This window comes from Cryptomeria japonica, chromosome 7, assembly GCF_030272615.1.
Source record: "Cryptomeria japonica chromosome 7, Sugi_1.0, whole genome shotgun sequence".
In the NCBI taxonomy this organism is placed as follows: domain Eukaryota; kingdom Viridiplantae; phylum Streptophyta; class Pinopsida; order Cupressales; family Cupressaceae; genus Cryptomeria; species Cryptomeria japonica.
Window position 1 is genome coordinate 492,921,193 of NC_081411.1, and position 16,826 is coordinate 492,938,018.

Consider the following 16,826-nt stretch of genomic DNA (forward strand, 5'->3'; position numbering starts at 1 on the left):
CTTTGATGAAGAAGATTTCAAGGATTCTAGATCAACATATGCTGAAGATGGAATAGCCTCTCGGTTGACTGGAACTATTATTTTTGGTCTTGGTCGCAAGTTGCTGCAGTATATGAATGGGTTTGGATCACTTTTGACTATCACTTCAACTCCATTGTAAGGGAATTTGATACATTAATGATATGTTGAGGGTGCTACTCTCATTTCATGTATCCATGGACATCCCAAGAGTATGTTATATGTAAGATCTAGATCAAGGACTTGACAAACCACATACTTTGTGACTGGCCCAATTGTTAGAGGTAGGGTGTCTGTTCCTTTGGATGAGCATTCTTCATCATCATATGCTTTAATAGCGATCTTATTTCTTGAATTCACAGTTTGTTTGAAATATCCCAATTGTTTAATTGTATTCAATGTACAAATGTTTAGACCTACTCCTCCATCTATCGAGACTTGTTTGTTTTGGCTTTTATGGAGAAATTCTTCAATATGGAGAGGTGCATTGTGTGGTTGGCATACTGACACATCATTGAATTCTTGGAATGTAAGGCAATGTGGAGTGGAAAGATATCCCACCATAGATTGAAATTGGTCCACGTTTAGATAAGTAGGAATGAAGGATTCTCTCAATGCTTTGTCAAGGATAGCCTTATGCGAAGGGGATATACGCAAAAACCCTAGGATAAAAATGAGAGCGGGTGTCTTCCCTAACTAATCTTCAAGGTCATACTCATTTTTGGTGGATGACGAAGCTGTGGTTTTGGATGGAACACCTTGCAAGGTGACTTTACCTCGATGAGTCGTGACATTACATTCAGGGGTTTTATCATTAGATGATGAAGAAGGTCCAATGCCTTTCAAAACAACTTTACTTCTTTGGGTAGAACCTTTGGGAGTTTTGTTCTTTATAATAATAGTAGAAACATGATTGTTCATTAAAATGTGGTTAACAGTAGAATCATAATCATAGGATATCTTAGAATAATTAGTTTGATTATTTGCTTTGTCTTTTCCTTTATCATGTTTAGGGAATGATTCATGTAGTACCCCTGCCCTAATCATATTTTTATAAATCTAGTTTGACCTTGGTTGAATTTTAAGTGGCCTTCTTGGATGGTTGATTTACCATGTTGTAATGTTATAGTCAGATATTATGATTATTGTGTGTACTTGTAAATGTGTTTTCGTATCGACTCTTATGTAAGTTTAATTGTTCTCCTGATTCATGTTATTAATCTTGGGCTAACACTTTCATTAAATATATATGTATGCATGTGTGGCTCATGGTTGCAGGAGATTGTAGGTACAATACCGCATAGGTAAGAGGTTCGTCTCAACCTGGATTCGCAGGTTTGAGTGTACGTAATCAGCCCTAAGGAATTGGATTAGGTAGTTGTAAGACCCTTGTTTTACCCTAGTCATGCTCAAGTGAGCATTGTCATTCGTTCGTGAGTTTTCCCTTTGGGTTGGGTTTGCGGGTCGTGTGTTTGTTTGGCTTTCTTGGGTTGCGTGTTGTGCGTGCAGTAAAAATTGATTATTTAATCCCATGTTTTTAATTATATTGAATGTGTTTTTACGCATTAGTAAATTAAGGGACTAAATTAAATAGGACCCATTTGTGTGATTAATCATTAATTAGAATTGCTGAATTCATGTTTGTAGCAAGTTCGATTAAATGGTTATTTTTAAATGATGAGTTAATTAAGTATATACATTTTGAAAGGAAAGGTTAAATAGTATTGGAAAATTAATATTTACCCTCCTTGGCATTTTGAAATAGAAATGTTAGTTTTAATTAAATTAAGAAATTCAATTTTAGAAGAAAAAGAAAGTTTTGCATATTTGAATTGTTTGAGAAAAATGATTTTTTATTTTGGAAGAAAATATTTTAAATAAAAAAAAAAGAATTTTGGTCAAACAATTCCTTTTTAACCTAGGTTTTGAAAATATTTTGGGAGAGTTATTTTTGGAAGGAAAATTTTGGGCATTTGGGGAAGAAGGATTCTCTTGAGCTTGCAGGTTGGGATCTTCATCAAATCATTCCCAGGATTGCTGAATAAGGTAGGATTCTTGTTTATCTCTTTGGTTTCTTTGTTTAATAGAGATTGTTTTGATTTTGAAGAAATCTGGTTGCACTTGTTGAAAATCTCATATATTTTGGGTAAAATGGAAGAGTTGTAGTTAAATCTCAAATTCAAACCCTCCTTGCTTTCTTTCCAAACCTCCAGATTAAATTTTGGTTGCTCAAATTGATCTTTAAAATCAAAAAAATTGGGTTGGCTGTTCATAATAAAATTTTGTTAAACTCCAGATGAATGTCTTTAGATTCAAGTTTTATATTGGGAAATTAGTTTGTGTTTTGCAAATTAGCTGGATATATGTGTGTAAATCAATCCTATTTGCCCAAATATGGTATTTGGTTGGAAAAATTTGCATATTCTGAGTCTCGTTATTCACAAATTTTAATATTTGAAAACCATGGGTATTCTGGAAATTTGTTTTGGTCTCAACCTAAGACTGTGAATTTGATTGGGGTTTTCTATTTTAAAAGTTTATTAAAAAAAACTAAAATAAAAAAAAATTAAATTGGGTTCCACCGTGGAATACCACAGCTGTGGTTCCACACTATGGAATACCATAATTGTGGCTCCACACCGTGGAACCACAACCTATGGCTCCACGACTGTGGACAACACAGTCTGTGGCTCCACAATGTGGAAACCATAGCCTATGGTTCCACGACTATGGAGACCAAAGACCGTGGCTCCACGGTTGTGGAGGCCATAGTCCGTGGAGACCATGGCTGTGGTAACCACATCTCATGGTATCCACGGGTGTGGGGGCCACTTTGTGGCAAAGGGCAATAAAGAAAAGTTTTTTTTAATGTTATTTTTTATTTATTTTTAATTATATATTAATTATTAATTATTAATTAAAGTATATTATTAAATATATATTAATTGCTGTAATTTATAAATTAATGTATATTATTAATTATAAATTAATTGCTAATTATTAATTAATGTATATCTTTAAATATATATTAATTGTTTTTGATTAAGGAAAATCAGGTTTTAAGGGACCCGAAACCCTCTTACAATATGAAAGATGAGCAAGAAAGAAACAAGAGAAGATAAGACCAAGACAAAATAGCTGCAAAATACCAGCATAAAAACCAGCAGCTAGGACAAAAGGACAACAAGGAGCCAACAAGAAATTGGCATCCAAAACCCAGCATTACATTTCAAATGAAAACTTTTATAGACTCCTCAACATTTTGAACCAAAAGCATCATGGCCTTAGTGGCTTCTCTCAGATCATTGCTCTCTTGTTTTAGTTGGATGTCTTTCATTTTGGTCTCCATATCAGTGGTGGTCTTCCTGGTCCTTCGCCTGGAGATTTGATGGGTGGAGCTGGAGGTCGGTATATCTTCAATGATTACCAAGTTCTTATCCTAATTTTTCCTCTCTAAGTGATCCACCAAGGCATTCATATTATGTGATGAAACTATTAAGACCTCAAGACTGTGGTTCATGAAGCTTTTCAAAGCCTTCTTAGTTTGAGCAACCCAAGTGATGATGTTATCTTTATCTGCCTTAGCCTTTTCTTTTACAATTCTGATAACATCCTCCAGATGTTTCAAATCCCCTTTTATCAGGTCTTTTTCTGACCAGTCCTGCATCTCAATTTCCTCCTCATCTTCACTAGTTTCCATCTCCTCACTCTTTTTCCCCAAATTTTTTTCCTTAATCAAATTGTGTATCTTATTTTCCAGGTCCCTCTGTTTGCTCTGAATGCTTGTTATGTTGTCAATAACCCACTTCTGGAGATTGAAAGACTCCAGTGTGCAATTTTGGGCAGTATTCAAAATAGTATTTGCCGAATCCCTACCTTGCTCAATGCTCACAGAATTAGGGTTGTCTTCCTCCATAGAGTTTGGGGTGACATTCCTGCTATTCAAACCCATAGGGTTAGAATAAGGGTTTTTCAGAATTAACATCTTTTTTCCCTTCCTCCTCTTCTCCAACGTTCTCTTCCTTCTCACTCTCCATTTTTGTCTCAATATCCTTCCCCTTTTCCTCCTCCAAATCATAATGCACCTCCATTTCCACATTATCAATATCAGCTCTCCATTTTTTATGGGTAGGGGAATTAGACTGGTCATTATTAGACTCAGAATCATTATAGCTCTCAGAAACATGTGCATTAGTTACCAGGTAATCATCCTTGCTAGCCCTAGCTTTTTCCTTCAGATATTCATAAATGAGCAAAATAAGCCCCTGATGGGCTATGGGGTAAGAATTGGGCTTTTTGGTGTGGTCAGCCAAACTCTCATTCAGAGAAGAAGCTAAGTAAAAGGGCAGGGAAATCTTAACCCCATGGTGGAAATAATTAAAAATTGCAAAATGATAGTTGTAGATTTTAGTAAATCTACCATCAACAGTAAGGAATTCCATCAAAACCCTTAACACTTTCTGCCAAAAAGACTTTACCTGCTGGGGGAGGTAGTAGGAGATGTTGTCTTTCTTGGCAAGCCGAACCTTCTCATCCTCAGATTTTGAGAAGTTTTTAATCACTTCAGCAGCATACTTCCTGTCTCTATAGAATTTAGTGCCCTCCTTCTGAAGACCTGTGACCTCCGTAACCAGATCTTCATCAATATTCCAGGTCTCCCCAAATAAGGTGACTCTATTGCTATTCCAGCCCCTAGCAAAGCCACGAGACACCGAATTTCTACTTCCATGCAACTTTTCCATATAGTCGGTGAATCCATATCTATGAAGCCTCCTCCACACTTTCCGCTCACTCTTCCATTTTTTGCAGCCAGAGGGCTCATTCCTATCTAAGTTACCTCCCATATTGAACAACACGTCGAAGTACCCAAAGGTGTATCTCACAATCTACAGATTTAACCACAAGTTCTTGAGCAAAATTCTGGAATAATAGAACAAAGTCCCATCCGTGGTTTTAAAGATAATAATAATGGCCTCACAAAACCGACACTTATTATTATAATCGCCATCACACATATGATCATAAAAATGATGCCTAAAAGCAATCATTAACTGATAGTTCATTTGCCCCCAAACTCTGTCTTTGATTTTCGGACCCCAAAAGATAATCATGATTTTAAATTGACCCATTGATGCGATCAAGTAATAATTGCTCTCTAACATCCCTTTTACAATGGGTCTCTTTGATATATTTAACCTCCACCTCTAAATTGACCCCTTCATTATCTAAGAGGTCCGTAACCTTATTGCCTTCCCTTAGAGTGTGAGCTATGAGAATACTAACATAGTCATTTAATAACTTTTTAGCACTTTCAACTAAATTAGTAATATTCCAAGATACAAAACTAGTACCTTTAAGAGCCTGGATGATGTTGAGGGAGTCCCCTTCCAGCCAATTTTTTTAAAATTTGAATCCCTGAGCAAGCTAGAGGCTTTTTAGCATAGCTTGAGCTTTAGCCACATGATTATTTTGGACCCCAAAAGGAGAACCAATAGCAGCAATACAGACACCTTGAACATTTATGATGACTCCTCCACCACCGGACTTCCCAGGGTTGCCTTTAGCAGCCCCATGAAAATTCACCTTTATCCATTCATGATCAGGAAATCGCCAAACAATATTATCTCTCCTAGTCTTATTGTCAAATCTACAAACTTTGTGGATTAAGTTCCATTCAGTAAGGATTCCTTTTTCAATTTCATTCATATCAGTTAAAAACCATTATTTATTGTTCCTGTGAGGAATATTTATGTTTTCTTTTATAGCCCTGCAAACTTTTTCAAAGACCACCTGAGAGGTGCACTTAGCTTCCCTAAATATTTTGTTATTCCTCTCTTTCCAGATTCCCCAGCAATTCATGGGGAGGATCTGGGACCAAAGGTTCTTGATAAGAGGAAATTTGGTGGGGAAGGTCCATTGCCAAATAATTTCCTTGAGACTCTTGTGCATGACCTAATCAACTTTCCAATTCACCCAAAAATTACTCTAGATTTTCCAAGTGAAGGAATAATGGAAGAACAAATGATCAACCGATTCTTCCTCTTTCTGGCATAGCTCACACCTGTTAGGGAACATAAAACCTCTTCGGACCAAGTTGTCAATAGTAAGGATCCTATTGTGAGTAGCAAGCCAAAGGAACATATTGACTTTAGGGATAAGAATTATGTTCCAAACTTTGCCCCATATAGGGTTACTAATCTGAGTGAAAGTGTTTTTGTAGGCAGAAGCAAATGTAAAGTCACCTCTTGGATTACTCTTCCAGAGGAAAACATCATCATAATCTTTGTTAATAGAAAATGACAGCAACTCCTACTGGAGTTGGGAAAATCCAGCATATATAACATCGAGCCTAACCCATTTGTTCTCCTTCCAGTAGTCACACACCATAGACCCAAACCTCCTTTTACATTCCTCAATAAATTGACTGCTACCTTGATCAAAGAGAGGTTCATTGTTCATCCAAGGATCCTCCCAGAACCTTATTTTGTCACCTTTTCCAAGGACCCATCCAGCTCTAGCTTTGGCCACTTTTATGGATTTGATAATACTATTCCAAATGAAGGACCCAACAAGGATGTCTTCAGAGTTGAGGAGATCCTGGAGAGGTTGATTCTGAATATATTTGTCAAACTAGATACGGTTCCAATCTTTCTTAATGTCATAAGCTCTCCATATTTGTTTAGAAAGGAGAGCTTTATTAAAAGTTTTTAGAGCTTTTATACCAAGCCCTCCTTTGCTCTTTGTTTTACACACTTTGTCCCAAGCAACCAAGGATAGTCTCTTTTTTTCTTCAACCCCTGACTAGAGAAATCTCTTCTGGATTCTTTCTAATTCTTTAGCAAATTTAGCTGGGATACCAAATAGACTGAGAGCATATATAGGGAGATTCTGGAGAGTAGCTTGAAGAAGCTGCAACTTTCCAGCCTGAGATAAAATGGATCCTTTCTAGCCAACAAGTTTTTTGTTGAGTTTTTCAATTAACATATTCCAGAAGGAGTTTGGGGGAGCTAATCCCAAGGGGAGGCCTAGATAAGTGGCGGGGAGCATTTCCACCTTGCAACCAATAATTTTAGCAATTCTCTATTGTCTTATGATAGGAGTGTTCATGAAGTATATAGCCAATTTGTCCCAATTGACTTGCTGGCCAGTAGCCAAAGAATAGGAATTAAGAGCACCTTTAAAGGCAACAACCTCCCCAATAGAAGAATATCCCATTAAGATAGTATCATCAACAAACTGTTGGTGAGAACAAAAAACATTAGCAGAAGAAGGTTGAAGACCTTTGAAAATTTTATTCACTTTCATTTTTTGGATCAGTCTGCTCATACTCTCTGCCAAGATGGTGAAAAGAATAGGAGATATGGGATCTCCTTGTTTGAGCCCCCTCGATGATTTAAAGAATTTAGTAGGAGATCCATTAATGAGAATTGAAAACATAGAAGTGGAGATCAACTCTCTGATAATTTTGATTATCTTCTCATCAAATCCAAAAGCCTCCATGATTCTGAAAAGAACTTGCCAATCCACTCTATCATAAGCTTTCGCTAGATCTAACTTTATCATAAATCCTTCTTTATTGGCACCAGAATGATAGAGTCCAAAATTTGCCTGCTAGGAACAAAACCTTTTTGCTCCTTGGAGATGATGAAGGGGAGGACAGCCAAAAGTCTAGAAGTCAAAACTTTAGATATGATCTTATAGAAGGAGTTACATAGACTTATTGGCCTAAATTTTCCCATTGAATCCGCCCCAACCAACTTAGGAATTAAGGCAATAAAAGTGGAGTTGATTTACTTAAGGGTTCTTTTTGAACCAAAAAATTCTTTTACCGCATTGACCGTGTCTTTTCCCACAATATGCCAAAATTCCTGGAAGAAAAACATAGGGAAGCCATCAGGTCCCAGAGCCTTATCCCCTTGAAAGGACAAGACAACTTTTTTAATTTCCCCAGCAGAGGGGATAGCAGAAAGGGCCTTATTCTGATTAGGATTAATAATCTTGGGGATGATGTCAACTAGATCTTGTTGTTGGGTATAATCAATATCCTTGCTACCAGTGAGGAGTTGAGATAAGAAACCAACAACTTCATCCCTAATATCATCCTCATTAAGAAGAATTTTGTCCTCAACAATTAATCTGGAAATTCTGTTCGCAGCTTTATGTTTCAAAGAGGTCATGTGAAAAAATTTAGTGTTTCTGTCCCCAGCCTCTAGCCAAATAGCCCTAGATCTCTGCCTCCAATAGATTTCCTCCCTAGAGATGATGTTGTGAAGTTTGACTAATACATCATCTTCCTTAGCTTTGGGATACTTTTTATAGCCATCTTTCTGTATAGAGTTTTGGATCTGTTCTAATTCCTCCTTCAACCTTTTCTTTGATTTAAAAATATCACCAAAGATCTTCTTGTTCCATATCTTAATGTTATCTTTGATGTTTCTAATTTTTTTAGCAACTTTATACATGGCTGTTCCATTCACATCAATATTCCACAAGTTGGCAATGGATTTTTCAAGAGAGGGGTGAGAAATCCACATTTTCTTAAACTGAAAAGGGAAACTCTGTTTACTCTTAATGGACTCAGCAACAAAGGCAATGGGATAATGATCCAAACCAATTCTATTGATAATGATCAGTTATTAGTTTATTAATTAAGGTATATATATAGAGACATATATATTAATTAATATCTTTAGTTTGTATATTTGTTTAAATATATGCAAGGAAATTTTATTTCATTGGGAAATGATTATCTAGTTTAGTCTCTTTAAATGTATATTTCCATTTTCTGGAAAGTGTATCTTGGTTTTGGGAAAGATAAGTTTAGTTCAATTGTTTCGAACAAGTATGGAATGATGTTTTATTATGAAAAATAAATATCGTATTTTAGTTGATTAATGTATATTTGATTTTATCCTTGTATGTTCTGCATATAACTATAATTATACTAATGTGTTTTTGTGTCACGAACCCTATTTTTCCATAATTATTTAATTAGGAAAATAATGTTTATTTTTCACAAATGAATTGGAAATGAAATGAAATTGGAATTATCAATGAAATAAGATAGGAGGTCGAATGCATTGAAATGATTTATATAAAATTGAATGATTAGTAATAATTTTATTGTAAATTGGGATCATCATTGCTAATGAGCGATTGAGTGCAAGTGAATGCAGGAACAGGTGAACAATGATGAAGGAGAGAACATGGTTCAGGTAGAGTTGTCTTAGCTCTTGTATTTCGTTAAAATAGATGCAATCTCACACACCACACAGTGAAGTTATGCATATACATTTATGTCTGCATTGATGAATGATTTTGAGTCATGAATGAAATTTTGTGAGTAAAGGCAAATATTATGTTTTATTTGTCTATGAAGAGTGAAAATTTGTTAATAATTTGAACATAAATAGCGACTCTATGATTTAACGTCCTTTGTGTAGAAGTATGTAAATTATTGAAACTATATTTAATGTTTGGTTTTCAAAATTATACTATAATTATACGTATTTTATATGTATATTAGTTCCAATAAATAGGTCTCGATCATATACATATATATACGTAGGTAATTATGGTTCATGTGTAATTATATTTATTACTCTTAATATGATTATTTATAAGTTGAATAATTTGGATTTAACGACTTAACATACCTTATATAGAAAGATTATTTGTCTTTTGAATAAGAAAATGCATCTTTATTAATGATCATTTTGTTTATATTGATACAAGTTTTATACACATTGTAGTTAGATAACTACGATTCCATCGGTCATACGTAAATATCTATATATATTTAGAGGTGAATATTGGAATTATGCTTATGTGATTTTTATTTTATACAAACATGATTATTTACAATAATGTATTGATGAATATACATTTATAAAACTATGATTATATATTGTATCTAAAATTTTTAAAGTTAGACTTACCTTGCAAACTTTTTTTTTTAAATAAAAGTGAAATATCCACTGAACTTATATATTAATGAGAGTTTACATCGGGTTTAGACATGGCATACTGGCAGGAAAGAACCCGCAAGAAAACCTCCGATTGTAGCCATTTTAAAACTTAACAGAAATATATAGTACCCTTACAACATATATACTGGTGAACCCCCCACCCTCCTATTTCTACTATTTTTACAAAAGTCTCATAGGACAACTTAAAACCAGAATAATCTAGCCGAAGAAGAGATGGACATGAAGAACCACAAGGCAGATAAATGAGAGAAAATTCTCTTTCAGAACCATAGCTAACCATTTTGAGCAAAAAAGAAGCCATGTATCCTTCATACCTGCAAAACCATACCACCAGCTACAAAAGAGAAAATATGTTAGTTATCCAAGAACCAGGAACTAGAACTCTCTTCTGATGGCTTGTGAGATGAGAACAGAGGTGGAATCACCCTTAGAGGGAATGCCACACAAGCAGGAGCAGAGCATAGAAGGCCCAAAGAGATTAATGAATGTAAAGCCTGAAAAACAACCCATGCTTTATCCATATTGATCAGGAGCCAAATATAACAAAAAATCCATAGAGGCTCTAGTGTTATCCAAGGAATCACATATCAATCCCATACGTAACTGATGAAGCAAATGACCAGACCAGCCATTAGCCAAAAGCTCATGGTGAGGAAGAAAACCCCTGTAATAAAAAGAGCCCATATCAAACCGATAACTAGCCAATGTAGGAGAGACCATCTCCCAATTGCACACTATCAGAAAGACAAACATGGATGCCAAGAGGCGAACCAAATCCATATCAAGCAGAACATCAAAACAAATAGTAAGAAAACAAGAGAGAAGCTCATCATAAGAAACTTGCTGACCAACCTATAACCACCGACTTCCCAAAAGCCTGCGAAACTCAAAATCCACTGCGGGAGTAAACAGACTGAAAACCTTGCCAAGTTTAACAAAATTGTCCTCAATTGCATTTTCTTTCCCCAATGATCGAGTTTCTAAAACCACTCTAAAATCCAAATGATAGAGAGGAAGGCATTTGCAGTATGAAGGGCACCGAAAACCAGAAAGAAACAAAAACTGATTTTGAAAATGACAGAAAAGAAATGTATTTGAAAGAGAAAACTATCCTAAATTTCCCATAAAGATACTAAAAAAATACATTTCAAACATGCTTGAATCAATTCGCACGAATTTAAAAACCTTCCACTAAAACCCATAAGTGACTCTCTCGCAAATAAGGATACCAACAACCAAAAATAAATAATTCGTAGGCCAAATCTGTCAGACCCGGACAAGCACAAGGTGACCAACATAATGATATTTACATCGAAGAATAAAACCTTAGGAACGTACCGATGGCTTAAGGAGATGAAATCATGTGGAAAAATAATGAAGGACTAGAGATAAGGACTGCATAGAACACACATGCCACAACCTAAACTTGTTATAAATGACGATAATACTGACAAGACACAATGTCAAGTCAACAACGGAAAACAAATCTTAAGGAAATCTCTCCCAGACCTAAGATAGAGAAGCATTTGAAACATTAGAGCAAGCTTCCATAATCTACAAAATAAAACCATTTAACCTGTAGTACCCGGGATATACACCCCATCCTTCTGCTTGAATCAATTTTACCAACACACCATATGTAAGCAAACGACATAAGCTAGCTAATTTACACATGTGATGTAAATAACATCTAAACCAAGAGGAGGATGACATGTATATCTCAAGCAATAAAGGAAAACAAATGATGTATTTTAATTTCCTGCACATATAATTAAGCCGTTCAGAAAGTGTGTAACTATATCAAGAAAATGCGGTTAAAATGTACTGCCACTTGCAAATTACCTCCCAAACCTCAAGAAAATACACACATTAACATCTAAACCAAATGCAGATAGAAATACAAGCCTCCTATCAACACATGAAGAACAGATACAAACTGAACTAAGGAGAGGATAATATGTATACTCCAAATAAGAAATGAAGATAATAACTCAAGATTTAAAACCTAAAAATTGCCTCTCCAATCCTCAAGAAATACACACATTAACATCTAACCCAAATGCAGAAGTGTAAAAATACTCCATATGCAGATAGAAATAAAATCCTCCTATCAACACATGAAGAACAGATACAAACTAAACTGAGGAGAGGATAATATGTATACTTCAAATAAGAAATGAAGATAATAACTCAAGATAAATAGCTTAATCTTTGGGATGAGGCATATACCCGAGGAGGACGTCTTTAGGAATGTCATGTACTGCTACATTCATATAAATAGTAGCCGAGTCAATAGACAAATTAGCCAGGAAATCTGCCAGTTTATTTAACTCTCGAAAACAATGAGATAACACATAAGTATCAAAGAAGGATAATTTCTCCAAAATATGATCAATTAAGTACTTCAAATGCCAACAATTACTTTTGTAGTTTAGCACACTTTGAATAACTACCATTGAATCCCCCTGGATGGAAAGGTGTTTGATCCCAAGGGAAATAGCCAAATCAATCCCAAGTGACAAAGCTTGACATTCAGCAAAATTGTTTGATTGAGACCCAAGGGCATGACATTGAGCAACTATTAGGACTGCATTATGATAAAAAATGGCCATACTAGCCCCAACCAGACCTAGATTCCCCCTAGAAGCACCATCAAAATGGAGTTTGAAATGACCCAGAGGAGGAGGAACCCAGCTGGCCACAATTCTCTTATTTTTATTAGCCAGACCCTTTGCAACTGACCCATGAGAAGGGATGCTAGACAGAGATTTTCATGTCCTTGTGATCATGCCATCCCAATGGGAAAAGGATGTTAGATTTTCTAAATTCTTATGAATAAATGATAAGGCCACCTCTGAGATAGAAGCCTCTATCTTGACTAAGATATCAGAGAGTGAAGCTGATGACTTTTTAAAGATCCTATTATTTCTCTCCAACCATATGTTCCAAACAATAATCGATGGAGCTAGGACCAAAGGCAAGCATAAAAGGAAGAGGAAAATAGAAAAGGCCAAGCTCTGAAGTGAGAGAGAAGGTCCCCGCTAATAACAAAAGATAGACCTAGCTTCTCGAAAAGCCAATTCCAACATCCTAGAGCAAAATCACAATGAAGGAAAAGATGAGAGGACGATTCCAATTTCTGATTACACAAAACACAAGGGAAAACAATAGATAAACCCATCCTATCCAGTCTCATCCTAGTAAGAACCTTGTCTTGAACAACAAGCCAAGCAAATGTTCCAGCCTTCGGGAGACATGCTGGATGCCAAAATAATTTGTATGGCCAAGAAGAGAGATCCTTAGCCGACATAAGAGAATTGTACCCATCTTTCACTGAGTATTTTCCAAATGAATTCTTAGTCCAAATCAGCTCATCTTCCTTCCTAGACAAGATGATAATTCTATCTTTAAGAATAGAACAAAAATATGCTTTTAGGCTAGGACTAACAGGAAGAAACTCAATTGGTTTCCATTTAGCCATCACCATATGTCCATTATGAACTACATTAAAATAGTCTGATAAATAGACCCCCCATTTATCCATAAGTATTGATTTCAATGGAGACCAATCCCTAATAGAATCCATAGGACAGTAACCATTCCAAGCATCATCCCAAAATCTATTTTTCGTACCATTATGCACAACCCAAGAAAGATACGACAACAAGACACTTCTACATTTCCCATGAAATTCCAAATAGCCGACCCTTGAGGCAGAGTCAAGGCCCAAAAAATAGACTCCCTGGTTCCATTAGAAAGATACTTGGTGAACATGATTCTATCCCAAAGGGAAGCTGGATTATCATACAATTTCCACACTAACTTGTCCCCCAGGGCCAAATTTTGATTTTCCAAACTACGAATTCCAACCCCTCCAAGTTCTTTAGGAAGAAAAACATTATCCCAAGCTAACAAGGGGATCCTAGATTTCCCATCCCTATTATTATTCCAAAGAAAAGACCTAAGAGTATCCTTTAAACTGACAATAACAACCTTTGGAGCTTTTAGAATTGACATTAAGTAAATTAGCACCGCATTCAATACAGACTTAATCAACACAATTTTCCTTGCCATTGTGAGACATTTATGGTTCCATGCCAAGAGTTTCTTAGACACCCCTAAAACTACTTTATCCCAAAAACTTACCTTAACCTTATTAGCAAAAAAGGGAACTCCTAGGTAGGTGCAAGGGAGATCCCCAAGTTGGAAATCCCAAAACTTTTGAAGCTTATCTTGGAGCAGGGAGTGAGTGTTTAAGAAAAAGATCCTAGATTTTTCCTTGTTGACCTTTTGACCCGAAAAAGCTACATAATTCCTGATCACTTGATCTATAAATTGAGCCTCCTTCAAGGTTGCACAACCAAATAAGAGGGTTTCATCAGCAAAAAGGCAATGGGAAATCCTCTGATCAAAATTTTGATACCCTTCCATAAATCGTTCTCACAAGCTGAGCAGATTGCCCGACTCAGAGTTTCAACTAATAAGATAAATAAAAAAGGTGAAAGAGGGTCTCCTTGCCTTAATCCCCTAGAAGAGTGAAAGAAACCACAAGAGGACCCATTAATAAGAACCGAGAATCTTGCCGAGGAAATACAAGCCATAATCCATTTTATCCAAGCCAGGGAGAAACCCAACCTTAACAAGACAATTTTTAATGCATTCCATTCAACCCTATCATAGGATTTCATCATGTCTAACTTAAGGATCATGGTAGGGTATTTCTGGGTAGAGATCGAATGTAAGACCTCATGAGCAACTATAGCCCCTTCAAGAGTTTCCCTTTGTGGAACAAATCCTCCTTGCTCAAGGGAGATTATTCTTGGTAAAATATTGGCCAACCTCAAAGCAATTACTTTGGAAAATATCTTATAAATGGTGTTACATTAAGCTATAGGATGAAAATCTATGAATGTTTTAGGGTCCTCCTTCTTAGGTAAAATGACAATTAAGGTAGTGTTCATTTCTTTAAGGATAGACCTATTTCTCCTAGCTTCCTCTAAAGCCAAAAGGACATCCAGGTGAGCCACAAAATCCCAACATTTCTTGAAAAACAAAGAAGTAAAACCATCAAGCCCAAGAGCCTTATCTAGATTCATAGAAAAAATAGCCCCCTTAACCTCTTCTATTGAGAAAGGAGACATTAACATTCTATTGTCCTTGGGAGAGACAAGAGAGGGAATGAAAGACAAGATATTGTTAGAATCATCAATATTCTCAGATGAAAGAAGATTCTTAAAAAACTTAACCGCTTCCTTAGAGATATCCCCATCCTTAGAGAGAATATTCCCCTGACAATCCTAAATACAAGAAATCATACTCCTGACCCTTTTCATTTTAGTACTAGCATGGAAAAATTTTGTATTCTTATCACCATCAGCTAGCCATAACTCCTGAGATTTTTGTCTCCAATAAACCTCCTCTCTAGCCAAGATTTCTTCTAATTCACTCCTAAGAGACCTGATTTTATTCAATACCTTAGATCCCAAACCATGCCGCAAAACATGCCTATTCAGGACCTCTAACATATCTAAAATCCTTTGTTTTTCTTCAAAAATATTCTTCAAGTGAAGGGAGTTCCATCCACTAATTTTTTTTTTTTTTAAACTAATCTTCTTGACCAACTAGAACATTCTAGAACCTCTAAAGAATGAGCCTCTCCCCACCATTGTCGCAAGAGGGGAAGAAAAGAGGGATCCCTAAACCACATTGGTTCAAACTTAAAAGGAAGTTTGTGGGAAGGTCTATCCCTTACAACATTCATAGAGACCGAGAAATGATCCGACCCAGACAGGGGAAGGATGGAAGAGAAAAACTCAATGTCTGAATCGAACCAATTAGATGAGAGTAAAAATCTGTCCAATCTTTCCGCAATTTGAGAGAAATTTTTCCTCATGTTTGTCCATGTGAATAGACCATTATTAGGCTTGCAATCAAAAAGAGACATGTTAGAAGTGAATGCATTAAAATCATCCATAGACTTCTTATTTGGACAAATCCCCCCAGAATTTTCACTAAAATCCAAAATAGCATTAAAATCTCCCCCAAAAATGACAAAAGAATGATTCCTAAGGAGGGATGACACCCTAATGAGTTCTTGCCAAAGATTGTATTTAGCCAAGACACCTGAGGGGGCATAAATGTTAAACACCCATACCTTAAAACTAGAAACTTTGTATGAAACTAATGACAACATCCAACTTGGCTCAGACGCAACCAATTTCACATCAACTACAGAATCATTCCATAACAAAGCCAGGCCTCTCAATGCCCTAGCAGCTGGACAAGATAAAAACTTCCACTTTTTCCAAGAAGAAAATATGAATTCTGAGTTCTCCAACGAAAGTTTAGTCTCCTGAAGCAAACCTAGATCCCACTTAACCAAGTCTAACTAAGACTTGATCAAGCATCTCTTGTTAGGGGCATTTAAGCCCCTAACATTCCATGAGATAATCTTCATTGATCTCAAGGGGAGGTCGACACTCCCCTCTTTTCACTAATGGGAGAAGAATAGTTCTCCCTAAAGCTTTTATGTAAGCTTCTCTTGACCACCATAGATCTAGTTACTGGAGGACTGATAACACACTTTTTTTTGTTTTTAAAGGATCCAGTACTTTTTCCATTCTCTAAGGACAATATGGCAGCCTTCTTGAAACCAAGGGAAGATGACAAAACTTGTTGAATACCCGCATCAATTTCCAACTAAGTTTTACGATTCTTTGGAGGTCTACCCCTGCCCGGGGACACTATAGAATTAGGGAAATTTAGCTGAACCTGAGCAATAGAGGATCTAATGGGCATTTTAACCAGAGTTGACCGATG